The sequence below is a fragment of the Arvicola amphibius genome, chromosome 9, assembly GCF_903992535.2.
Source record: "Arvicola amphibius chromosome 9, mArvAmp1.2, whole genome shotgun sequence".
NCBI classification, from domain to species: domain Eukaryota; kingdom Metazoa; phylum Chordata; class Mammalia; order Rodentia; family Cricetidae; genus Arvicola; species Arvicola amphibius.
Window position 1 is genome coordinate 57684738 of NC_052055.2, and position 26748 is coordinate 57711485.

Consider the following 26748-nt stretch of genomic DNA (forward strand, 5'->3'; position numbering starts at 1 on the left):
TTACAAATAACTGAGCTTCTGTGCTGACGTTAGATTTAAGAAGACTCAAGGAGCTGGGCAGTGGTGGCACATGCCTTTAATCCCAGCACTTGGGAGGCAGAGGCAGGCGGATCTCTGTGAGTTTGAGGCCAGCCTGGTCTACAAGAGCTAGTTCCAGGACAAGCTCCAAAGCTACAGAGAAACCCTGTCTCGAAAAAAAAAAGACTCAAGGAAGCAATAGTCTCCTATGGCATGTATTCACCTTTTGTGAAGCAAGTGCAAAACTCAAGGTCACTTTAATTTAATTATCTCTAATTAATGGATAGAATTGACTAAAGGTGTTTTAGACCCTGGTCTACAGTTACAATGGAGGACCTGGTTTAGAGAAGAGGCTAAGATTATTGAACAATGGAGTAAAGCGAGAGGTAGGGAGATCTCCCAAGATTAAATCCTTGGAGAAGGAAATTATGCTGCTATAGAAAGGCAAGCTTATATGATGACCATACCCTGGATTTATGCCATGCTTTTAATGCTTGGAACAGAATTGGAGAAATAGGAAAGAAAACTGAGTCATTTACTAAAGTTATACAGGGTCCAAAGGAAGCCTTTATGGATTTCTTACAAAGACTGACATCAGCAGTAAGTAGAATTACACCAAATTCAGAATCTAGACAAATAATAATTGAATCTTTGGCTTTTGAGAATGATAATTCTCAATGCAAAGGATAATCAGGCAGTTAAAGGCAAGGTCAGCACCTTTGGAGGAATGGATCTGAGATACAGTTAATATTGAGTCTCATGACCTTGATGATACTTGGATATGAGAAGTGATTTCTAGAGGTTTGAGGAAAAATCAAAATGTCAATTGTTTCAATTGTGGCAAACAAGGTCACATTTGCTGTGGGGTAATGCTCTTGTACATTGTAAAGATTTGTCACTTGTATTAGTTTAATAAAATGCTGATTTGTCAGTAGGTAGGCAGGAAGTAAAGGAAGGGTGACCAGACTAAGAGAATTCTGGGAAGAGGAAAGGCAGAGAGAGGAGAGAGTCACAAGCCACAAGCAGAGGAAGCAAGATGAAGATGCCTTACTGAGAAAAGATACCAAACCATGTGGCTAAACATAGACAAGAATTATGGGTTAATTTAAGTTGTAAGAGCTAGTTAGCAATAAACCTGAGCAATAGGCTGAACAGTTTATAATTAATATAAGCATTTGTGTATTTATTGGAGACTGAATGACTGTGGGACTGAGCAGTACAGAAACCTTAAAAGGGATTGTAAACAGGGTGTTTTTAGGAACAATGTTTTTTTCTAAGCACAATCCATTCAGAATAATGCCCCTTCATTCTAGATTATGCAGAGGGTATGGCAAAGGCAGGCATTGGACTAATGAATGTAGGTCAATGAGGAATATTCAAGGTAATTCTTTGCTGTCAGGAAACTCCATGAGGGGCCTCTCACAGGCCCCTGTGCCAAATCTGGTTCACTTGTTTCTTGCCATGGTAGAGAAAACTCCTTCACAGAGCAATTAAAGAAACTAATGCCTATTCTAAGAAACCATACTGCTCTGGATAATAGAACAGCTATAGAAGAGAGAACAAAAAATTCAGGAGAAACCCATAAAATGAGTATTTCGGCAAGCTTCTATAAATGAACAAAGACAAAAATTGAAAATACAAATAAATGACGTTGTCATTGAAGGTCTGGTACACACAGGTGCTAATGTAACAATAATTTCATCAGAATCTTGACACCCAAATTGGCCTCTTCAGGATGTAAATGTTCAGTTTTTAGGGATCAGAACTTTATCTCAGGTAAAGCAGAGCACAAGATGGGTTGAATGTATAGGGACAGAAGGACAGAGAGGAATATTAAAACCATATGTGGCTAACATAGCAATGAGTTTGTGGGGATGTGATTTGTTATAGCAGTGGAATACTCAGATTAACATTCCCCCAATCTTAGACACAAGCCATAGATTAACATATGTTTCTGGGGAAATATTACAAGATATTATAAAGAATAGTCCCTGACCATTCAGGTTGTACACGAACAGGGCACAACAGCTGCTGATCTTCCAAAGGCACCAACAGCCCTGCCTTTAAAATGGTTGACAGACAAACCTGTATGGGTTGTACACTGGACTTTACCAACAGAGAAACTGCAGGCTTAAAACATCTGGTAGAGGAGCAAGTAGATGCTCAGAGTGTTGAAGAATCAAGCAGCACTTGGATCCTCCTGTATTTGTTGTTAAAGAAAATCTGGAAAATGGAGAATGGTAATAGATCTAAGAGCTGTAACAAGGTGATTCAGCCAATGGGCTCTCTGCAGTCTGGCATTCCTTTGCCTTCTCTATTGCCTAAAGGATGAACTTTTATAGTTATTGATTTAAAAAATTGTTTTTTCACTAAAACTTTACAAGAAAAAGAAAGAAAAATTTGCCTTCAGAGTGCTAAGAGAGATCAATAGAAGATTCTCCCACAGGGAATGTTAAATAATCCCACCCTGTGCCAATATTTTATAAGTCAGCCATTGGAAATAATATGTAAGCAATTTCATCAATCTATAGTTTACCTTTACATAGATGACATTTTACTATCTGATTCAAATGTAGATAATTTCAAAAAAAAGTTTGAAGAAGTAAAGAAAATTTTGCCGTGTTGGGGTTTACAAATTGCTCCTGAAAAAAAAAATACAGAGGAGATTCTATTAATTATTTAGGTTATAAAATAGGTTTACAAAAAATTAGATTCCAGGGCTGGAGAGATGGCTCAGTGGTTAAGAGCATTGCCTGCTCTTCCAAAGGTCCTGAGTTCAATTCCCAGCAACCACATGGTGGCTCACAACCATCTGTAATGAGGTCTGGTGCCCTCTTCTGGCCTGAAGACATACACACAGACAGAATATTGTATGCATAATAAATAAATAAATAAATAAAAATTAGATTCCAAAAAGTGTAAATTAAGAGAGATCAATTGCAGACTCTGAGTGACTTTCAAAGATTGCTAGGAGACATTTTCCATCTATAGTGCACTATTGGTATAAAAACTGATAGCCTGATTAATTTAAACAAAACCTTAGATGGTGACAAGGACTTAAAGAGAATTATCAGCTGAAGCCGATCTAGAAATGGCTTTGATTGAAGAGAAATTACAGAAGGCACAGGTGAATCCAAATCTTACCTGCATTCTGGTCATATCACTTTACAAACCTTCCACTACAGGTGTTTTAATGCAGAGGGAAGATATTATTTTAGAATGGATCATTTTACCACATAAACCAAGTAAAAAACAAAACACTTAGGTGGAAAACATCTGAGTTAATTCTAAAAGGAAAATTGAGACTTCATCAATTAGTAGGAATAGATCCAGAAAAAATTATAGTACCTTTTAATAATGAAGAAATTGACAAATTATGGGGGAAAAGTGAACACTGGCAAAGAACTTGTAGTAATTTTTGGGAGTGATAAATGACAACTATCCCCAAAACAAGAGAATTCGACTTATAAAGAGAACTAACTGGATCTTTCCTCACTTGAATGGAACACACCAATAACTGGAGCCCGTACATTCTATACTGATGCAGATAAATCAAGGAAGGCAGGTTACAAATCATAAAATTTAAGTAAAGTAGATTAAAGTCCTTACGATTCTGTCCAAAGTCAGAATTATATGCTATTCTCATGGTACTAAGGGATTTTAAAAAACCTCTCAACACAGTTACTGATTCACAATATGCTGAAAGAGTTATTTTGCACATTGAAACAACTGAATTTATATCAGATGATACAGGATTGACTTTATTATTTATTCAGCTACAAGATATAATCAGCAAAAGTCATATCCCATATACATAACACACATCTGATTCCATACAGGTCTGCCAGGTCCTCTAGCACCAGGTAAAGCAGAAATCAATTAATTATTGATTGGAAATGTGCTGAAGGCATCAGAATTTCATAAAAACATGTCAAAAACAAAGATTTACAAAAAGACTTTTCCCTCATGTGGCAACGTCATGGAAATTCTAAGGAAATATCCTACTTGTTCTTTATACTACTACCTGCAGGAAGTAGCCAAAGGGTACTCAAAGGAATGAAATCTGGCAGATGGATGTGTTACATTTTGTAGAATTTGGAAAACAAAAATATGTAGACCACAGCATTGATACTTATTCAGGGCAACTGCTTTGAGTTCAGAAAATGCTGATACAGTAATCACACATTTGCTAGAAGTTATGACCACCATGGGTATACCTATACAAATAAAGACAGACAATGGTCCAGCATATGTCTCTAAAAAAAGAAACAGTTTTTGCTTATTATAATATAAAGCATAGTACATGTATACCACACAGACCAGGAGGTTATAGAAAGATCAAATAAAACTCTAACAGCTATGTTAAATAAGCAGAAAGGGATGATAAAGACCCCCAGAAATAGACTGCATACTTTATTAACTTTGAATTTTCTAAATGCTAATGAGAAAGGAACAACAGCTGTGGAGAGACATTAGATTGTAGGAAAAATTATGGAATTAAATCAGCTGATATACTTTAAAGGTGTGCTGACCTCAGAATGGAGACCAGGACATGTGTTACATTCAGGAAGGGGTTTTGCTTTTGTTTCCACAGGAGAAGAAAAGCTATGAATACCAACAAAGTTGATACTCTATTTGAACAAGAGACACCTCTTAATTAGAAGAGATGATAGCTCATCAAGCAGCATGGACATTTAATCTAAACTAAACCTAAAAAACTAACAAATGATTTTCATTTGATCAGATATAACTTGCCAAAAGAGAATCTCCCCAAATTTAGGGTTGGGGAAGGGTTTTGTTTGTGTCTTTTCAAGAGAGTAAAGGCATCCAGCTAAGGAATCTGAAGACCACGGGACAAATGAGATATGTGAAGAAAAAAGATATATCATTCAGAAAAAAAATGTCTCAAGAGAAAGAGTGAATTGGTCTACCGGTGTGTCACATTTCCAACAGGATAAAATTTCATAAATCTTCCCAAATGTTTTTTTTGCTATTCTCTATAGACATATAATTCAAATGGTTTTTTTGTAGTCCCTGTCCAATTAAAGATTAAAGCTGTCTCTGGAGTTGGAGTATGGCTCTCTCCTTCTCTAAACCCAAGCATGCTTATTAAAGTGAAATCCAAAATCTCTGTGTCTGGTCAGACAGAAGTAAAACAAACATTTAAGGAGTATTTTATTGCTACTAATCTCATAATCCATTGGTTTTGTATTGACTCTTTAACAGCTTGTCTTAAGGTATTAGATTTATAAGATTAATATATATATATATGTATTAAACTTTTTGTCATGACATTAATGGTCATATAGAGCATGAACTAATTCATCTACCTTCCTGTACATGATTTCGGGTTTGTTACAGTGAACTCTGAGCATGCCTAACAGTGACTTTGAAGTCTCCAAAAAAGGAGGATGGGGCACCAACACGACGAATCCTCTAGGACTATGATAACACCACTAAGCTGGAAAACATTACCTAAAGATCAGCTTTGTACTACAAACTGCTCAGAATAATTTCGAGGTGGCTAGCTGAGATGATCCAGCCTAACAGACTACTCTAGCCAGGACGTGAGACGAGCCCTGAACTTTCCCATTACACAGAGGCTGAACAACAAATGATACAGCTACCTCTCCCAGGACTTGACAATTAACCCAAATTTTTCTTTTCAGGATCCCCTAAAGATATCATCACCCTCAGACAGCAGGAAATAAATTTAAGAATATGATGCCCACATTCCTAAGAGGTGGGGTGAGAGATTTTTGGTCGTTCAATGGGTTATGAATATTTGTCATTGTTTAGAGGGGTTAGTTACGAGTTGTTATTGGTTATGGCCAGGAGGAATTTGATCAAAGGAGATTAGATTCAAAGTTCTTGTTTTGAAAAGAAAAAAGGGAATACAGATATGATAGGATAAAAGGGTAGATTATTGAATCTACTCTGGAAAGAAGGAAGGTTATAGATATGATAATATAAAAGGTAGATTATTGAATCTACTTTTTTTGGGGGGGTAGGGTTTCGAGACAGGATTTCTCTGTGGCTTTAGTGCCTGTCCTGGAACTAGCTCTTGTAGACCAGGCTGGCCTCGAACTCACAGAGATCCACCTGCCTCTGCCTCCCGAGTGCTGACATTAAAGGCGTGTGCCACCACTGCTCGGTAGAAATTATGATTACCAGTTCATCACTTATTAAAATCAAATTTGTGGTCACAGTAGGTATGTCTTTAAGGCCAAACATAGACAGGTCATCTTTAAACATTTTAGAGATCCACTGAATAGAGCATTTAAGATGTTTAACATAGGCTCTTTTTTTTTTTTATGACAATGAGGCATGTCTGCTCCTGGTAGCACCAATCTACTTCAGAGAAGATAATGGGCATCGGAGAAACTCCACATGGCACTTTCTTTGTGGCAAAGGAAGTCACTTGGCAAGAAAATGTTATTGTCTTGATTGCTGACAGTATGCTGTCCTATTTGGACAAGAAGGACACAAAAGAAAGTGACTGCCAAACATTGTCAAGACAAGAAAGTACAGCCCTGCAGTATATCCTGCTTCACAGAAAAGTCTGTCGGATATGCTAGGCCTGTAGGCCAAAGATGGATGCCCTAATGTTGCAGAGGAACTTTGGGTGACTGTCCAGACAAACAGCTGTTTCTGTCATTTCTCACATTTTTTTTGGAAGTCGCTTGCTCACACTTCCTGACTACTCAATTATTTCCTTCTTGTGTATCTGAGGAAGTTGAAAATCAGATAGCTATAGTTTTCCTTGTTTACCAGACACAGAAAGCAAGTAGATAGAAAGTAAATTAGGCCCAAGACTTTGGACTCACCAAGAGAGGATAGAAATGGAGTATTTTTTCTGAATTTGTCAAATGCAAATGGACTAGACTTTGTTGATGTAATTATTGCCTGTATTTATTATATATAGTTATTGTACTTACTGTATATATTTTGTTTTATGTTGCTTATAGCCTTCTTTTCATTTTAGACAAAAAGGGGAAATATAGTGGTATATTAAGTTTGTTTTAATAAATAAAGCTTGCCTCAAGATCAGAGAGCAAAGCAACCATACTAGTCAGTCATACAGGCCAGTGAGTGGTGGCGCACATGTTTAATCCCAGGATTTGGGAGATAGAGGCAGGCAGGTCTCTGTTAGTTCAAAGCCAACCTGGGTTAGGCAAGATTGAATCTGTCTAAAAGAGAAACAGAGCTCATACAAAGGCGATCCCAACACTTGGGATCACAAGCCTTTAATCCCAGCACTAGGGAGGTGGAGACAGGAGCGATATGGCTGGGCAGAGAGAGGAATATAAAGGGGAGACAGGAACTCAGTGGAGTGTGGAGTCTGAGGATTCATGGAGACAGTCTCTCTCTTGGGGACAGGATCTTGTCCCTTTGGTCTGAAGATTTGGTAGAAGTAAAAGGTCTCTCCAGTGACCGGATGCTTTGCTTTTCTGATCTTCAGGAACCCCAATATCTGTCTCTGGGTTTTTATTATTTGTACTACAGGTGTCAGATCTTCTGGATCTAGAGTCACAGACAGTTGTGAGCTGCTATACGGGTGCTGGGACTCAAACCCCGGTCCCCTGGAAGAGCAGCCAGTGCTCTCTTAACTGCTGAGTTCACTCTCTGCTGGGCACTTGTTATCCTCAACATTTTCCTTAAGGCACCATGAGGAACTGAAACGTCCTCAGTTGTTTTGCTGGTTGGATTTTAGTTTTGCTTTGTTTTGGTTACAGTGAGTTTTAAACAATAAAGTAAAAAAATTTATGTGGCATTCTGGTTGAAAGAGATGCCATTTTAACAGGCTTTTCCCTTTCTCTTCTTTCTCCTTCCTTCCCAGTTCTCTTCCTTCGTCCTGCTGCTCACCCAGATTTTACCTGTCCATTTGTTTATTTGCAAAAGATTATAATGCTAAGCAAATCTTTCTAACAAGTTTCAACAAAAGAAAACACTGTCCTGTGTAAGAAAGTTGAACAAATTTAACTCACTCTGTTCCAGACCTGAGTTCCTCTTTTGCTGAGAAAAAAAACTGGGCAGTAAATCAGTTAGCTTGAAAACTTAGATTTTATTTGTTTTTTTGTTCGTTCATTCATTCATTCATTCATTCATTTATGTTTTTTGTTTTTTTTTTTTTTTTTGAGACAAGGTTTCTCTGTAGCTTTAGAGCCTGTCCTGGAACTAGCTCTTGTAGACCAGGCTGGCCTCGAACTCACAGAGATCTGCCTGCCTCTGCCTCCCAAGTGCTGGGATTAAAGGCTTGTGCCACCACTGCCCGGCTATTTGTTTATTTCTAAATGTGTGTGTGTGTGTGTGTGTGTGTGTGTGTGTTGTGTGTGTGTGATGGTGGGGACATGTGCATGATATGAGCACAAGTGCTCAGGGGGTCCTGAGAGGTGTTGGATCCTCTGGGGCTGCAGCTATACATGGTTTGTGAGTCACCTGACACGAACACTGGGGACCAAATTCGGGTTTTCTGCAAAAGCAGCGTGGACTCCAGGCCTAAACTTGACCTTGACTACTCTTACGCACACACACACACACACACACACACACATGCACATACGCGCACGCGCACGCACACGCGCAGCTTGTGTGTGGATGACAGGAACTGAAGAAAACTGACCTCTGGCGTCTGCAGGCACATGATGCAGACATACACTCAGGGAAACACCCACACACATTTAAAACAATAAAAAATAGATGAGTCGGGCCTTAGAGGCGCACGAGTTTAGACCCAGCACTCAGGAGGCAGATACAGACAGACCTCCGACTGTGAGGCTAGCCTGATCTACAGAGCGAGTTCCAGGACAGTCTTGAGTCAGACAGGGGGGACCCTGTCTTGAAAAACAAAAAACAAAGAAAGGGAAAGGGTTCAGGGGACTGTCCACATGTTCTGCTTAGAGTCTCCAGAGCCATCAAGGCTCCCATTACTTCTCCACTTTGGGCTTGATTGTTTTTATTTTTTTCTCTTTCTTTCCGGGAACCCAGCAGCAGTTTAAAATTACTGCATTTCCGTATAATTGGAATTTGAAAGCCTGTGACTGCTTAAGCTGTGCTTGTCCATCGGCTGGAGAGTAGGAACTCAGTCCTCTAGGCAGGTGACCTCCTGCGAGCATCTGGCTGGTGAGACCCTTCAGGGTGTTGGCTGTTTCTGCTGTCCTCTCGTTTTCACCCCCATTTCCTAGTCCCCGCTGCTAGTCTGAAACTTTGCACTCTTTTTGTGACCTAGCTTAAGGTTTATCCCTGAGTAAAACCTTCACTGATTAATTTTGCCTTCAATAATCATTCCCTTTGAATTCCTTTAGTATTCTTGTCTAAATTGTGCCTGTCTCTCAAGATTTTCTTACGCGATTGACTTTCTCATGTTTACAAGTATTTCTTTAACTTCACCAAACTCCTTAAGGGCAGGATTTGTCTTCTCCAAAGCAAATAACAGAGCATTTAATAAATCTGTAATTTTGGATAAATTATTTAACAACTTTGGGGTTTAGTTTTCTCATTTCTTATATGGGGATAATGTTGCCTGTATCATAGGAATGATGAGACAATCAAATGAGACAATGTACTGAGAGTTTTATAAATTATAGCAGGTAGGCAAGCCTTAGATTTATAGTCCTCCACCTCAACCACCCAGATGCTGAAATTATATGAATACTCCACTCTGGTTGGCCTTTTTTGTTTGTTTGTTTGTTTGTTTTTTGAGACAGGGTTTCTCTGTATAGCTTTGGAGCCTGACCTGGAACTAGCTCTGTAGACCAGACTGGTCTTGAATTTCTTGAATTTACAGAAATCTGCCTGCCTCTGTCTACTGAGTGCTGGGATTAAAGGCTTGCACCACCATCGCCCAGCAAGATTGGCTATTTTTATTTAAATTTTATTTATTATTACTAGTGTGTGTGTATGATGATAATGGTGGTGTGTGGTATGTTTGTATGGATGAATGCATGCCACAGCACACATAGAGAGGTCATAGGACAACATTCAGGAACTGATTTGATGGAGGAGGTTACTTTCATTGGTTAATAAAGAAACTGCCTTGGCCCTTTAATAGGACAGAAAATTAGGTAGGCGGAGTAGACAGAACAGAATTGTGGGAGAAAGAAAGCAGAGTCAGGCAGATGCCTCAGGCAGTCGCCATGCCTCTCCTCTCCAAGACAGACACAGGTTAAGATCTCTCCTGGTAAGCCACCCCTCATGGTGCTACGCAGATTACTAAATATGAGTTAAAGCAAGATGTGAGAATTAGCCAATAAGAGGCTGAAACTAATGGGCCAGGCAATGTTTAAATGAATACGTTTCCATGTAATTATTTTTGATAAAGCTAGCCGGGTGGTGGGAAGCAGCCCGCTGTTCCCATCACAACACTGATTCTCTCTTTTCACTATGCCTCCATGGATCCAACTCATCAGGCTTTTGAGACAATCACTTTTATCTACTCAGCCGTGTTCCTGGCCTTGCCTGGCTAATTTTCAAAAATATGACAGAATGTAGAAAGGAAAGAGCATGCTAAAATTTCAGGTCGGTGTCTACTATTGAAGTGTAATATTCCAAAATTATTGGTAATGTCAGAATCAAAACCCAGGTCAGAGTAGAGCAGTATTAATTTCACCTCTTTCACATAGGGACAAATACACTAAAGGTTAAATTGAAGGTATTTGTTTGCAGTGCTGGAGATTAAGTCCAGGGCCTCCAGCATGGTAGGCAAGTGAGATATATACCCAGACCCGCTGTTTTTATTTTTATTTTATGTATATTATCCAACAGTGTTGGTGTTTTGCCTGAATGTTTGTCGGTATGAGGGTGTTGGATTCCCTCAAACAGAAGGTACAAATGGTTGTGGGTGTTGGGAATTGAACCCAGGTACTTTTGGAAGAGTAGCCAGTGCTCTCAACTTGCTGAGCCGTTTCTCCAGCCTCCCTGCTTTTTGATCTTTGATATAGTGTCTTGCTACACAGGCCAAGTTACCCTTGAACTTAAAGCAGGTTCCCAAATACCAGAATTACAGGTGTGTACCACTATGCCCGGTTTGGATCTCAATTTTGTTATCTGTAATATGCTAAGTGCTAAGTTAATTAAGTCCCTTAACAGAATATCATGAATTAATTCAGAGGACCTGGTGGTGTAATTAAAAAGAAAATGCAGTGCGCAAGAGGAAGACATTGTGCGACAGAGTTCACATACATGGAAGGGGTTTTTGTTAGGGGAAAGAGAACGTAAAAAGGGGAAAGTGGGGGAGACCGGCCTCTGGAGACAGGAGCCTCAGAAAAGAGAGGCAGAAGCGGGGATGGGGGTGGGGCACGCAGAGAAGCAGAGAGAAAGGGAGGGGGAGGGAAGAAGGGCAGGAAAGGGGGAGAGAGGAACAGGAGGTGGACCAGGCCTACCTTTTATAAGGAAATGTAGTGAATGTTCACGGGAGGTCTTCTTAGTGGCTGCAGCTGGGGGCATATCCTGTCAGGACCCCAAGGGCAGGCCAGTACAGATGCCTGAATACTAATAATTCCTGGGTTCAATTCCTAGCATCCACATGGTAGTTTACAAACTCTAATTCCAGTTCCAAGGGATCCAACAGCCTTTTTTGGTCTTTTTGATCTCTGTAGGCACTGCATATATGTGATGTACAGACATATATACATGCAAAATACACCTATTTTTTTAAAGAAATATTTAATTTTATTTGTTTGAGTGTTTTGCCTGTATGTCTGTGTATGTGTGGACCTGGTACCCACAAAGGGCAAGACAACAATAACAAATTTTTTAATTTATATTTATATTAATATATACTTATATTAATATTGAGACAGGGTCTCACTGTGTAAACCTGGTTTGAGACAGGATCTTGCTAGTAGCTCAGGCTGGCCTCAAACTCATGATTTCTTGCCCCATCCTCCCAAAGTGTGGGTACCTGCATGAGCCACTATGCACCATATCACGTGCTCTCGATCTTTCCTTTTTTTTTTTTGTTTTTGTTTTTGTTTTGTTTTGAGACAGGTTTCTCCCTAGTAGCCCTAGCTGTCCTGGAACTCACTCTGGACCAGGCTGGCTTGACTTCTGGAATTTGGAGATTCCCCTACGTCTGCCTGGGATTAAAGGCACTCCATCTCCTGGTGCTCTTCTTTCTTTTCCACAAAACTCTCGCTTTCTCGAAAGAGCTGCACACATATAATAGGTTTTTCCCTTAGGACCGACGAGATGGCACACAGGGTACAGGCACTCATGGATAAGTCTAGTGACCTGAGTTCAATCCCTTGGACCCATGGCGGAAGGAGGAACTGATTCCCTTAAGTTGTCCTCTGACTTCCACAATAACATGGGAGGTGGGACAGGGGCAAGTGCACGTGTGCCCACACAGAGTAAGAGAAATAAGTCATTAAATTTTCCCAGTTTCCCCAGTACACAATATTTTTAGAAGAGGCAACATGACGTAACAGGCCAGGCCTTTTGTGTGTGCATGTATGAGCTGCATGTCTGTGAGCATGCATGTATTTGTATTCTTGCACACACATGCAGGGCATGCAGTGTCTTCCTCTGGGGCTGCTGTATTACCATGAGAAAAAGGTTTCTTACTGAAGGGTAAACTTACTGTTTTAACCAGCGGGCTCTCAAGATCTACCTGTCCCTGCCTGTTAATGTGGGAGCTATAGGCTTGTGCACCTAACCTGGCTATTTATGTGGGTGCTGGGTCAAATTTATTTACTTATTTATTTGATACAGGGTCTCACTGAGTAGCCTTGGCAGCCTGGCACTCACTATGTAGCTCAAGAAGTGGTCTCCTAATTACAAAGATCTACGCGCTTCTTCCTCTTGAGTGCTGGGATTGAAGGTATGTGCTGCTACACCTAATTTAGCTCATCTTTTGTGTTTTGAGACCGTCCTGGGATGTGCGGAGTAGATTGGGCTGGCTAGAAGGTAGGCCTCAGGAAATCTCCCATCTCCACTCTAGAATTCACCTGATGCTGAGATAACAGGTCTAAGCCACCAGTCTTGTTTTGTTGTTTTTGCCAGGAGGGTTCTAGGAATTGAACAGTTCTGATCCTCATACTTGTATGGCAAACACTTTAGCAATTGAGCTCTGCCGTTTGCCTATTAAATCTGTAAAATTATGTTTGGAATAGATTGGGCATGTTTTAGCTAGGGCTCATTGTACTTCAGTTTTGTTTTGTTTTTGTTTTTGGAGACAGGGTTTCTCTGTAGCTTTGGAGCTTATCCTGAAACTCGCTTTGTAGAACAGGCTGGCCTTGAACTCAGAGGTCGACCTGCCTCTGCCTCCCCAGGGCTGGGATTAAAGGCATGTGCCACCACGGCCTGGCTGCTAAATTTATTTTTATTTTAATTATGAGTATGTGTCTGTATCACAGGAGTGCAGGTGTGCCATTGAGGCCAGGGTGTAGGAAACTCTAGAGATGGAGTTACAGGTGGTTATGAGCAACCTGGTCCTGGGAACTGAACTCAGGCCCTCTGCAAGGACAGTGTGTGTGAATGTAACTACTGAGCCATCTCTCCAGCCTCTGCTTCATCTCAGGCTGGTTTAGAACCTACTATGTAGTATAAGGCTGGTCTGAAACCTGGCCTTTCTTCACTCTCAGCCGATGAGAATTGGACTTACAGATGTGTATCACCACAACTGATTTGGCTCCAAATCTAATTAGCTCTTACCCATTCAAAGTTAAGGAACATAAAACCTGGTACCTGGAACTCACTATAGAGACCCGGCTGGACTTGAACTCAGAGATTCGCCTGCCTCATAATCCAGACTTTAAAAATAATCGCCACAACAGATCTCATGTTTAAAGAAAGTTCCTCTGTTTGCATGTGGGTTGGACATGCCTCTGAGTGAGCTCCTTCTATATCCCCTCTCTTGACCAGCCAACCCGTAAGACGCTAACTCAAAAGATACATCATCAATACTAGAGATGATTCTGGTCCTAGAGAAGTTGGAGATTTCGAGTACTGATTACGAAGATCGGTATTTAACAGAAAGATTCCACAGCAGGCGTTACTAAATACTGCCACGTTGAGGGATGTGAGGTTGTCGCCTGTACATCCTCTCTCCTGATCTGACCCTCTTCCACCAGGCTGAGTGGCCCGTGGCTCTGGAATGACCTTTAGGAGCAGAAGGTGAGTCTGGAAGGGGTCAAAGTTAAAGGGCGTAGTCGTGAGCAGTGTAATAGTACAGGGCCCGAGAGGACTGACCTCCCTGCGGACCTGGAGCAAAAAGCGCTAGGTGCCCCTTTGGAAACCTTCGGCCACCTCCGGAGAGTTTCGGCTCTTTCCGCCAGTTCCCGCTCGGCTCTTCACTGATGGGCGCGCTATCGCCCACCCTTAGCCCGGCCGCTTCACCTAGCCTTTTGGCTGTCCCGCACGCAGACGCGCTCCCACTCATTTGCCGTTCCTTTTCGTTTGGCCCTTGACCCGCTCCCCGGCTTCCCGCAACTCGGGCACGCGAACCCGGCGCGAAGGACGAGCGCCCGAGACGAGCGGTAACCCGACCGCCCAGCGTCCCTCGCCGGCCGCGCGCTCTCGCGCTCTCGCGCTCTCGCGCTCTCGCGCCAGGTTCCCCGGCTCAGGTCTCCCTCGCGCGCCTCTCGGCCGCAACCTCCTCGCGCGCGGCGCAGCGGCGTCGCGCCGGCGCGAGTACGCGCCCTGCGCTCTGGCTGGCTGGGGCGCACGCGCGCGCGCGGGCTCCGAGGCGGGGCGAGGGGCGAGCAGCGCGAGTGCGGGCGAGGGTCGCTGTGGATCCGCGGGCACTCCGGCCGCAGCCGCGCCTGCGAGTCTCTGCCCGCCGCCCGGCGGACGAGGGAAGCGGGGAAGGCGGCCGTGGGGGCGGGGCGGCGGCGGGCCTTAGGCGAGCTCGGGGAGGAGCGCGGTAGCGACGGCGGCAGCAGCTCCCGGAGACGAGGACGAGGAGGAGGCGGAGGCTCTTTCCTCATCCCAGACCCAGGAGCGTCCGGGACGCAGCGCCCGGAACTGGGGGACGCGGCGGCTGCGGGGAGCCCGGGCTAGGTGAGGCTGAGGGTGTTGGGTGAAGTGGGTGGCGGGGTGAGAGGGGCCAGAGGTGGAGCGGGGGCTCGAGGTAAGGAAAAGAGGGAAGGGGCAGTTGTTGGGGGGTGGGGTGCCGAGAGGAGGGGGACCGTGAGTCCTTCGGGACCTGCAGCGTGCAGAGGGCCGAGGGTTTGTGGGGTTAAAGGGGCGAGCGAAGCACACGGGTCCGAGTTGCGGAGTTTTCAAAGGATAGGCCGGAGAAACAATGGAGTGAGGGGGGCTCTGGCTTGAGCGTGTGCGGTACTGGCTTTAGGAAACTACGAGTGTGCTCGAAAAGAATGAAATAATGGGTAATTCGAAATGTGAAGTATAGCGAAATGAGCATGGATGAAAAACCTTCTGCTTGGGTGTCTGCGGTCCTTAGGACGCAAGTGCCGTCATGGGACTTAAAGGATAGAAGAACAATTTCGGAATTTGAGAATTGGGAAGGCAAAGAGTTCGGTCTTGAATTAAAGCACAGTATCGGATAAGTGCACTATTGGATCTTTTTAGAAAGTGGGCTAGTTTTAGACTTGGCCCCTTGCAAAGCCATGCTAGCCAGTCTTTCAATAATTTTATAATTATTTGTAGGCAATTTTATTGTAAGGCAAAACTGCAATATTTATTCCCGATCAGCTCACCAGACTACTAATTTTTCTGTATTTATTGAAGCCGGAGAGGACACATTACCAGAAATATCTTGCTAGGAGTGAGGTCACTAATGCTGCAGAGTTCAAGGTGTTTGGAGTGGAAAGCTGTGATGGAAATCTAATTGTTCTTTGTTTCCACTGAGAAATGTTCATAAGCCATCTAATTTTGGTTTTGTGCTTGGGGAAGAGAATTGGGGTTTTTGAGAAATTGTTCAGTGGGTGCTAATTCCTAATGATCCAGCTGCCTGAGTACCTTCCAGTTTGAGGTAAGGTGTGGAATACTGTGAATACTGGGAATACTGTGAGAAAGTATTTCTGGGTTGTGGAATTTGTATCTACTTCTCCCCCACCCACCCTTTAGAGGGTCCTGCTCAGTAGCCCAGGCTGGCTTGGAACCAACTGTGTAACCCAGTTCCTCTTGAAGTGTCTTTTGCCTCAGACTCCCCAAATTCTGGGATTACAGGTATGGGCCATTATGCTGGACTTGTATTTTCTAGATACTTGCATTTCAAGACAGAATCTGATACAGCACTAACTAGAAGATTGCAGAGTTTGAAGTTGTCGTTATCATTACGTATTCATAGATCTCTGTTAAGCTTTTCATTTGTGAGGTGTTACCTTTTGCTGACTCATCTAAACTAAAAATTTCTGGGCTTTTTATATTTTTCAGCTATGTTTATTTTATTTTTTTCTTTTTCTTTCTTTTTTTTTGGTTTTGGTTTTGGTTTTTTTTTTGAGACAGGGTTTCTCTGTAGCTTTGGAGCCTGTCCTGGAACTAGCTCTTGTAGCCCAGGTTGGCTTTGAACTCACAGAGATCCGCCTGCCTCTGCCTCCTGAGTGCTGGGATTAAAGGCGTGTCAGCTATGTTTCTAATAGCAAGCAACATTAGGCTACCTTATAAATATCCAAGAATCATATCTTAAATTACACTTTTAAAAATTCTTGCTGGATTGGTGGTGGCGCATGCCTTTAATCTTAGTACTTGGGAAACAGAGACAGACAGGCATTCTGTGAGCTCAGTCCAGCCTGGTCCACGGAGCAAGTTCCAGGACAGCCAGGGCTGTTACACAGAGAAACACTGTCTGGGAGAAAAATCTTACTTATTATTTTAAATTATATATGTCAGTGTTTTTGTACATGTGAGCGCAGTGCCCCAGAGACCAGAAGAGGAGGTTGAATTCTCTGGAATTGGAGAGACAAGTCAGTTTTGAGCGTCCTGAAGTGGCTACTGGGAATCGAACTCTGATCTTCTGCAATAGTCCATGCCTTTAGCCACTAGAGCCATTTGTCATGTCTCTAATTGTACTTCAATTAAAATTATTTTTGAGATGATAACAACACTCTATATCTGGTCTGTAATTCATAGTAATTGTTTCTGTCTCAGGCTCAGTTTGGGCCAATGAAGCAGTCATGCCTGGCTAAACTTTACAGGCTTTTACTAAAGTCCAGACTCACTTGGAACTCTGTGTGATCCTCTTATCTCAGTCTCCCAATTGTTGGAATCGCAGGAATGAACTGGTGTAAACCACCCTTATACTTTCCAACAAAAAGACATGTGTCTGGTCTGTGTGCACGCATGTCTGCAGTGTGTATGTTGTAGATTAGAAGAGGGTGTCAGATCTTCTGTAGCAGGAGTTACAGGTAGCTGTGAGCTTCCTGATGTGGGAGCCAAACTCCTTTGGAAGAGCTCAACTGCTAAGCCATCTCTCAAGTGCCTCTACTATACTCCCTATCTTGGTTGTTAAAAAGCAGTATGATCTGATTTTAACTTGAGTCCAATATGATAATAGTAATTTGTTTCCTTCTTGCCTCCCATCCCCTGCCATCGTCTGTTTTTTGTTTTTTTTTTTTTTTTTTGGTCTTGTAATATAGCCCAAGTTCTCCTTAATCTTTTTGTCTTAACCTCTCAGATGTTGTGATTACAGGTATGAACCACCGCGTCTGACTGATGCAAACGACGCTTTTGCTTGATTGGTTCGTAGGCAAACAATCCCATCTGTAGAATCTTTGGAAAATGTATTGCTCCTTTGGTTTTAAAGTTTCTAGATTCTAGTTTTAATGCTACAAGCAGCTCACTAAGATTTGCCTTGTGATCACACTTTTTCTGTTTAGTTGATGTAGTGCACATGGTACTCACACTTACAGAAGTCAAGACAGCAGGGGCAGAGCCAGAACTAAGTATCTCGGGAATACAATTGAGAACTGCTCAGTGCTCAAGTGCTCTCCAAGCACCTGTTGATCCCACAGTTGATACTGGCATTACTTCTAAATATAGACAAGATGCTGTTAGAAACCCTGAATGAGTAGAACACAGAAACAGCTGGGGCCTGAGGAAGGTGCTGTGGGTTACCAGCCAAAACATCAGCACACACGATCCAGGGAGCCTGATCAGGCTTCAGAGGCTAGTTACTAATGGGGAGGGGATAGGGGAAGAGGGGACGCGAAAGTCTTCTTTTGTTGAGGTTTTATGTGTTTCGTGTGCTAAACTATATAGTCACTCAGTATTGGCATCTAAAGAAATTTACATTATTTTTTAAATTGTAGTTTCCCGTTGCAGGACCACCACATTAAAGCTGGGAATGGAAAAGACACCGTTCGTTTGAACCGCTTTACGTCTCTCTTAGAAGTGCAGCTGCTTATATCAGTCTTGCTGCTTTCCCTGGAGACTGAAGTAAAGCTTGTGTTTGTTCTGTTTCAGGGAAGGAGGAGTCCACTCCTTATGTGACCATGTGACCGAAGGACCTTGTAGACTAGGACTCAGCCTTGGCAGCTGCGCTGCTCACTCAGTGTGTGTGCTCAGTGTCAGTGAGAGCTCCATCCCCTTTGTAGTGAGGCCCTGACTTTCTGGGGAATCATCTGGGCTCTAGACAGTGAAGTGTGCCTGGTCACCTGCTTTCCTTGATATTTTGCCACAAGGTTTGTTGTTTTTTTTTTTTTTTTCCTGTGGTAAACTATACATCCAGGTCAGTCAGGTCTACACAGTGATACCTCATCTCAAACAAACATACTGCAAAATTTTACTATTTAATTTATTTATTTATTGAACCAGAATCATATTAGAGGACGTTTTAACCATTTTAGATGTGCAGACCACGGCATTAGGTGCTTTCACATGGCTGGACACCATCAGCTATCTCGTGAACTCTTTTCTTCTGAAAGGGAAACTCCTGTGTATCAAACAGCAACTCCTTATTCCCCCAAGCCTGTCAGTCACCGTTCTACTATCTACCTCCATGAATTTGACTACTCTGTGTATTTCATAGATAATGGAATCCTGTATTATCACCCCCCCCCCCAACCAATGTGAGAGTATGTGTGTGTGTACATGCCCATGTGCACTGGGGATTGAATTTAGGGCCATATGCAATATACCATTGAATTCCTGGGTTCAAATAAGCCTCTTGCCTCATTCTCTCTCTCTCTCTCTTTTTCAAGGCAGGGTTTCTTTGTGTAACGGTTAACAGTCCTGGCTGTGCTGGAACTCGTATTGTAGACCAGGCTGGCCTCGAACTCACTGAGATCCACCTGCCTCTGCCTTCCAAGTGCTGGGACTAAAGGCATGTGCCACCACCCAGCTTTTTTCGCATTTCCTAGATAGCTGAGACCAGGTGTTCGCTACTGCATCCTGCCACACTGCCTTTTGTTTATTTGAGGTATGATGCTTGTACTTTCAATCCAAAATTTTGGAGTCTTAAGTCCTAAGACTGAATCTCTAGTTCAAGTTCAGCCTAACCTATAGCACTAGACTATCTCACAAAACACACCACCACAACAAAGAATTACCATATCCAGAAACTTTCTTTCCTTTGACACCAGGTCTCATGTAGCCCAGACAGGCCTCAGATTTTTTTTTTTTTTTTTTTTTTTTTTTTGGTTTTTCAAGACAGGGTTTCTCTGCAGCTTTTTTTTTTAGAGCCTGTCCTGGACCAGGCTGGCCTCGAACTCACAGAGATCCGCCTGCCTCTGCCTCCCGAGTGCTGGGATTAAAGGCATGAGCCACCACCGCCCGGCAGGCCTCAGATTTAATATGCAGTTTAGGATGATTTTGAGTTCCTGATCCTCCCATCTCTCCTACCCAAGTGCTGGGATGATAAGCCGGTGCAGCTCCACCTTCTTTTTATCTGCTTGTTTTGTGAGACAAGTGCTCACTCTGTAGCCCAAACTGGCATGGAGTTCAGTATGGAGTCTAGGTTGGCCTGTGGAGCCCTGGGTGTCCTGGAGCTGGCCTTGAGCTCAGAGATCTGCCTGCCTCTAACTTCATATCCACTGGGATTAAAGGTGTGTGCCACCATGACAGTCTTGACAGTCTTCCGGGTTGGCCGTGAGCTCAGTGTTGCCCTCTTCCGTTTTCCTTTCAGACGTGTGCCATGTGCCTGGCTCTGCATTTTGTTTCGAGGAAGTTTAGTTATTTCACGCTGGTAATTTCATTGCTTGCCCCCCTGAAGATAGCACTCCACCTTATGTATAAGGTGGTGCTTGCTCACTAACTTTGTTTATACTGGCAGAACACTTGTAGAAATGATTTCAAAGAAAATGTTTTTTTTCTCAGTTTTCTTCTTTCTGATGTAGAAGGGACCATTTATGTATATAGATCTTTTTATCCACATATGCAAATGTGATGCTATCTTCAGAGTGTTGTACCTATATGAAAAAAGCATCAATAAGTAGCAAATTTCTGGTACACTTGCTTGGGCAAACATTTTTTTCTTCATTTAAAGAGGTTTTACACATATCAGTTGCTGGTTACTATTGATCTTTTTTGCTTGTATGTTTGTTTTTGTTTGCTTTGAGACCGGGTTTCTCTTTGTAGCTCTGGCTGTCCTGGAACTAGCTCTTGTAGACCCGGCTGGCCTCAAACTCACAGAGATCTGCCTGCCTTGGCCTCCCTAGTGCTGGGATCAAGGTGTGCGCCAGCAATGCCCAGCCTATTGTTGATCTTTTATATCTAGTTCATTCATTGAAAATGATCTGACTGCTGGCATATGCTTGAAATTTTTGTTCAGTTTTGCTTTTGTTTTTAGACAGGGTCTTACTGTGTGGTCTAGGTTGTTCTATCAAGGCTGACCTGGAAATTTGAGACAATCCTGCCTCAGTATCCTGAGATTACAGATGTACGATGCCACACCCAGCTACTTCAAATATTTGTAATTTGATTCCATTTTCTTTCTGACGGATATGAATCGTCACATTAAACCAAATATAAAGCAAAATGTCCCTTAGGATGGTCTTACCTCCCATCTTCTTGTTTTCTAAATGTCCTTCGGAAGTTAATTATTCCTACCTCTTACCTGTGAGCATTGGGCCTCAAAGTGGCTGTAGGTTTCTATGCTGTTTGCCAGGAGCATTGTGGAAACTTAGTTAGGCCACAGTCACTCTGGAGGCATCTATCTGAAGCTCAGGCTAACTGCTTGATACTTGAATTGGTCCTGAACTATTTTACATATTTGAAGTTTAAAAATCTCTTAGGTTTCTGACTAGTGAGGATTCTCCAGAGGCCAGTATTTACTGTCAGTGTTCGTGTATAGCATGGCAGCTCGGAGGAGTGGGTTTTGAGTGAGCTTCAGTATGTATTTGAGCAGAATATATGTGTGTGTGTGTGTGTGTGTGTGTGTGTGTGTACACATATATATAAATGAAAGAACATTTTAAACTTGAAAATACTGCTGCTATTAGTTCCTGTTGGTCTGGGTAGCAGTGAAAACATCATTTTGTAAAATGTGTAGTGTTTTCTGTGTTGAATACGTGGGTCTGGATAGTGATAATTGGCTCGCCACTGTTGTAAGCCTACTCTTTTCTCTCTCTCTCTCTCTCTCTCTCTCTCTCTCTCTCTCTCTCTCTCTCTCTCTATTTTTATTTGTTATGTATACAGGGTTTTTCCTGCGTGTATCCTGCAGGCCAGAAGAGGACACCAAATTTTTTTTTTCAATATTATTTATTATGTATACAATATTCTGTCTGCGTGCATGCTTGAAGAGGGCACCAGACCTCATTACAGATGGTTGTGAGCCACCATGTAGTTACTGGGAATTGAACTCAGGACCTTTGGAAGAGCAGGTAATGCTCTTAACCGCTGAGCCATCTCTCCAGCCCTTGTAAGGCTACTTTTAACTGTAGAGCACTACTCTCCTTTGAATTACCCACTTGGTCTGTGGTCAGCACACAGCTGGGTCTAGCTGGCCTACTGTTACCTAAGTTCTAAGTATGCATTAGTGTGTGGCAGAATAATAAATTGCCTTTGTAAGCCTCCCTGCATATTCTGAACAAACCCTTTATGTAAGGATCTCAGCATAAGGGACTCTGTTACATTTATATTTTAATTAATGAATTAAAAAATTTAATTTTGTTACAGATTCTCACTGTTCAGTTTTAGTTGGCCTAGAACTTGCTGTGTAGACCAAGTTAGCCTTGAATTCACAGACTTTCCCCCAGTGATGGGATTAAAGGTGTGTACTACCACACCCACTGAGTCTGTTGTACTTAATGAAAATAATGGAATTTGTTTACAACTAATGTATTTATGTTCTGAGTGGTTGATGATGTAGAGCCACCGTAGGACTAAGTCAGCATTAGCTTAGACCCAGAGACTTGATGTTAGGTTAGATTCAAACATTTTTTTGAGATGGCTTGCCTAATTTCTTATTAGGTTGATGGTGTTTATAATAAGGTTCACTTATATAATATTTTGTTTTCTTTCTTTTAAACAAGTTTTATTTATTTGATGTGTGTGGGTGTTTGATATGCGCATCGTGTGCACGTGGAGGTTAGTCAGACTTAGATCCCCTGGAACTGGAGTTAGAGATGGTTGTGAGCCTCCACATGTATGCTGAGAACTGAACCCAGGGCCCTTACAAGAGCAACCAGAGCTCTTAACTACTGAGCCAGCTCTCCAGCCCCTTAAAAGTTTTATTTTTATTTGATGCATTTAGGGGTTTTGCGTGCATATGTGTCTGTGTGCCATGAGAATGGCTGGTGCTCTTGAAGGTCAGAAGAGACTATCAGACCTTTGGAACTGGAGTTACAGATGGTTGGTTGTGACCCTTCATGTGGGTGCTGGGAACTTAATTTGGCTTCTCTGTAAGAACACCAAGTGCTGCTCTTAATTGCAGAGCCATCTCTCCAGCCCTACATCTTTGATTAGACAATGAAACCGAGAATATAGAAGAATTCTTACATATTCTACTGGCCACTGTGAAATAGAGAAAGCATATTATTAATTTTTTATTATTAATTTTCTTGATAACTGAAGTTTTTTTGTTTTGGCTTTTAGTCTTTTGAGATAGGTTCTCCCCATAGAGCTTATTTTGTAGACCAGGCTGGTGTTTAACTAAGTTTTTTTCCTGTTCTAGCCAGTACTGGCGTTGCAGGTATGAGAGCACTATACATGGCCTTAATTATTTTTTTATTGGTATTTATTGAGCTCTACATTTTTTTCTTTTTTAAATATTCATTTTATTTATTATGTATACAATATTCTATCTACGTGTATGCCTGCACGCCAGAAGAGGGCACCAGACCTCATTACAGATGGTTGTGAGCCACCATGTGGTTGCTGGGATTTGAACTCAGGACCTTTGGAAGAGCAGGCAATGCTCTTAACCGCTGAGCCATCTCTCCAGCCTGAGCTCTACATTTTTCTCTGCTCCCCTCCCTGTCTCTCCTCCCCCCTTCATTTCTCCTCCAAGGTCCCCATGCTCCCAATTTACTCAGGAGATCCTGTCTTTTTCTACTTTCTACTTCCCATGTAGATTATATCTATGTATGTCTCTCTTAGTGTCTGCATTGTTGTCTAAGTTCTCTGGGATTGTGGTTTGTAGGCTGGCTTTCTTTGCTTTATGTTTAAAAACCACCTTTGAGTGAATACATGTGATAATTGTCTTTCTACGTCTGGGTTACCTTACTCAAAATAATGTTTTCTAGCTCCATCCATTTTCCTGCAAAATTCAAGCTGTCGTTACTTTTTTTCTGCTGTGTAGTACTTCATTGTGTAAATGTACCACATTTTCCTTATCCATTCTTCAATTGAGAGGCATTTGGGTTGTTTCCAGGTTCTGTCTATGACAAACAAAGCTGCTATGAACATAGTTGAGCACATGTTCTTGTGGCACGATTGAGTATCCTTTGGATATATACCCAAAAGTGGTATTACTGGGTCTTGAGGAAGGCTGTTTCCTAATTTTCTGAGAAATCGCCACACTGACATCCAAAGGGGTTGTACCAGCTTGGTGGGAACACCAGCAATGCAGGAGTGTTCCCTTTTCCCCACAACCTCTCCAGCATAAGTTGTCATCAGTGTTTTTGATCTTGGCCATTCTTACAGGTGTAAGATGAAATCTCAGAGTTGTTTTGATTTGCATTTCTCTGATGACTAAGGATGTTGAACATTTCCTTAAGTGTCTTTCAGTCATTTTAGATTCCTCTGTTGAAAGTTCTGTGTTTAGGTCTGTACTCCATTTTGTTTATTGGATTATTTGTTCTTTTGATGTCCAATTTCTTGAGTTCTTTGTATATTTTGGAGATCAGCCGTCCGTCTGATGTGGGATTGATGAAGATCTTTTCCCATTCTGTAGGCTGTCGTTTTGTCTTGTTGACCATGTCCTTTGCTTTACAGAAGCTTTTCAATTTCAGGAGGTCCCATTTATTAATTGTTTCTCTCAGTGTCTGTGCAGCTGGGGTTCTATTTAGGAAGTGGTTCCCTGTGCCAATGCATTCAAGTGTACTTCCCACTTTCTCTTCTATAAAGTTCAGTGTGGCTGGCTTTATGTTGAGGTCTTGGATCCATTTGGACTTAAGTTTTGTGCATGGTGATAGATATGGGTCTATATTCATTCTTCTACATGTTGATTTCCAGTTATGCCAGCACCACTTGTTAAATATGCTTTCTTTTTTCCATTTTAAATTTTTTGCTTCCTTGTCAAAAATCAGGTGTCTGAAGATGCATGAATTGATATCTGGGTCTTCTATTTGGTTCCATTGGTCCTTCTGTCTGTTCTTAAGCCAATACCAGGCTGTTTTCAGTACTGTAGCTGTGTAGTAGAGTTTGAAGTCAGCGATTGTGATGCCTCCAGAAGTTATTTTATTGTACAGGATTGTTTTGGCTATCCTGGGTTTTTTGCTTTTCCATATGAAGTTGAGTATTGTTCTTTAGAGGTCTGTGAAGAATTTTGCTGGGATTTTGATGGGCATTGCGTTGAATCTGTAGATTGCTTTTGGTAAGAAATTTTTTTTTAATTTAATGTGTATGGATATTTGTCTACATGCAATCTGTATACAGTGTACTTGTCTGTCATACTTGGAGGCCAAAAGAGGGTATTGGAGCTCAAGGGACTAAAGAAGGCTGTGAGCTACCATGTAGGTGATGGGAACCAAACCTGGCTCCCCTGGAAGAGCAGCCAGTGATCTTAACTGCTGAGCCATCTCTCCAGTCTCAGAATTATAATCATACCTAACTTTTAAAGATTATTAATTGTATTAATTTTTTAGAGTAAATATACAGTGTAATGGGTTTCCTTGTAGCATTTGTATATATAAGTGTCATTATAAATAGTTTTCTCTCTCCTGAGACAGAATCTCCCTATGTAATCAGAGCTGCAGTCACACTTCTGATCCTCTTGCCTCAGCTGAAGAGGACTGCCGTTTGATACCCAAAATGAAAATCTATTGAATAGTATTATAGTTCACAGTATTTCTGTCAGGCTCTTACTCATTTTTATAGCTAAATGCTATTCATTTTATATGGATGGCATATTTTATTTCTCTTTTGACTATTGGTCATTTTTTACCTTTAGCTATTATGAAAAGTGCTTTGAGGGTCATTCCTTTAATCCCAACATTCAGAGACAGAAGCAGACAGATTGTTTTTTTTTTTTGTTTGTTTTTGGAACTAGCTCTTGTAGAACTCTCAGAGAGCTGCTTGCCTCTGCCTCGCAAGTGCTGAATTAAAGGCGTGCACCACCACCGCCTGACTCTGGTTCTTGAGACCAGTCTGGTTTACCTAGCAAGTTCTAGGCCTGCCAGGGATATATAGTGAGATACTGTGCTGGTGGTACATACCTTTAACCCCAGCGTTCAGGAGGCAGAAGCAGGCAGATCTCTGAGAGTAGTCCAGGCCAGCATAGTCTACAGAGAGAGTTCAGGACAGCCAGGGCTATACAGAGAAACCCTGACTTGAAAAACAGAAAACAAAAAGAAATAGGAAAAAAGAAATGCTGAGTGAGCCTCCCTGAGTTTTCGGCTGAGCGAGCCTCCCTGAGCTGTTGTCTGAGTGAGCTTTCCTGAGCTTTCGGCTGAGTGCCTGTTCTCAGTCCTTTTGGATCCATCTACAGCTGAGTGGAATTGACGAGCTGAGTAGGCATTCGAGACTAGGATTTTGAGGAGCTACCATGTAGTTTTCCACGGATGCACCATTTTATGTTGCACTAGCGTTAATTTCTCCACATCCTCTGTAGCCCTGCTCCTGTTCCACCCGCCTGCTTGTTACTGTAGACATCTTAGGTGTGAAGTGGTATGTAGTTGTGTGGGTTTTGTGGGATTTTGTGGTTTTTTTGTTTTGTTTTGTTTTTGTTTTTGTTTTCGTTTTTCAAGACAGGGTTTCTCTGTAGCTTTGGAACCTGTCCTGAAACTAGCTCTTGTAGACCAGGCTGACCTAGAACTCAGAGATCCATCTGCCTCTGCCTCCCAAGTGCTGGAATTAAAGGTGTGCATCACTACTGCCTGGTTCTGATTTGCATTTCTTTACTGACTAGTGATGTTGAGCATCTTTATTTATTTATTTATTTATTTATTTTCTTTGGTTTATGTGCATCATGTGCACGCAGCAATCCATGGAGAACAGAAGAGGGCACCGGATCCCCTGGAACTGGAGTGGCCCACAGTTGTGAGTTGCCACATGTGCTGGGAACTGAACCCCGGTCCTCTGCAGGAAGTACTCTTTGCCATCATGAAATCTAATTTTCCAGCCCATAGTTGAGTGTCTTGTCATGTGTTTTTTTTCTTTCTGTATTTTCTTTAGAGGAATGCATATTGAAGTCTTTTTTTCATTTCTAGAATTAATTAAATTGATTAA

The 26748-nt window shown here is 42.0% G+C and overlaps 1 protein-coding gene across 2 annotated transcripts in view; it reads left to right on the forward strand.

Moving 5' to 3' along the window:
- Positions 1–14787: 14787 nt before the first annotated feature.
- Spats2 (spermatogenesis associated serine rich 2) overlaps positions 14788–26748 on the forward strand; it is a 71619-nt gene continuing 59658 nt past the window's right edge. Inside the window, exon 1 of one of the 2 annotated variants that reach the window (XM_038342592.1) lies at positions 14788–15018. The gene's annotated coding sequence lies outside the window, so the exon portion shown is untranslated. The remainder of the gene's footprint in view (positions 15019–26748) is intronic. The other variant, XM_038342591.1, reaches the window with a different exon arrangement.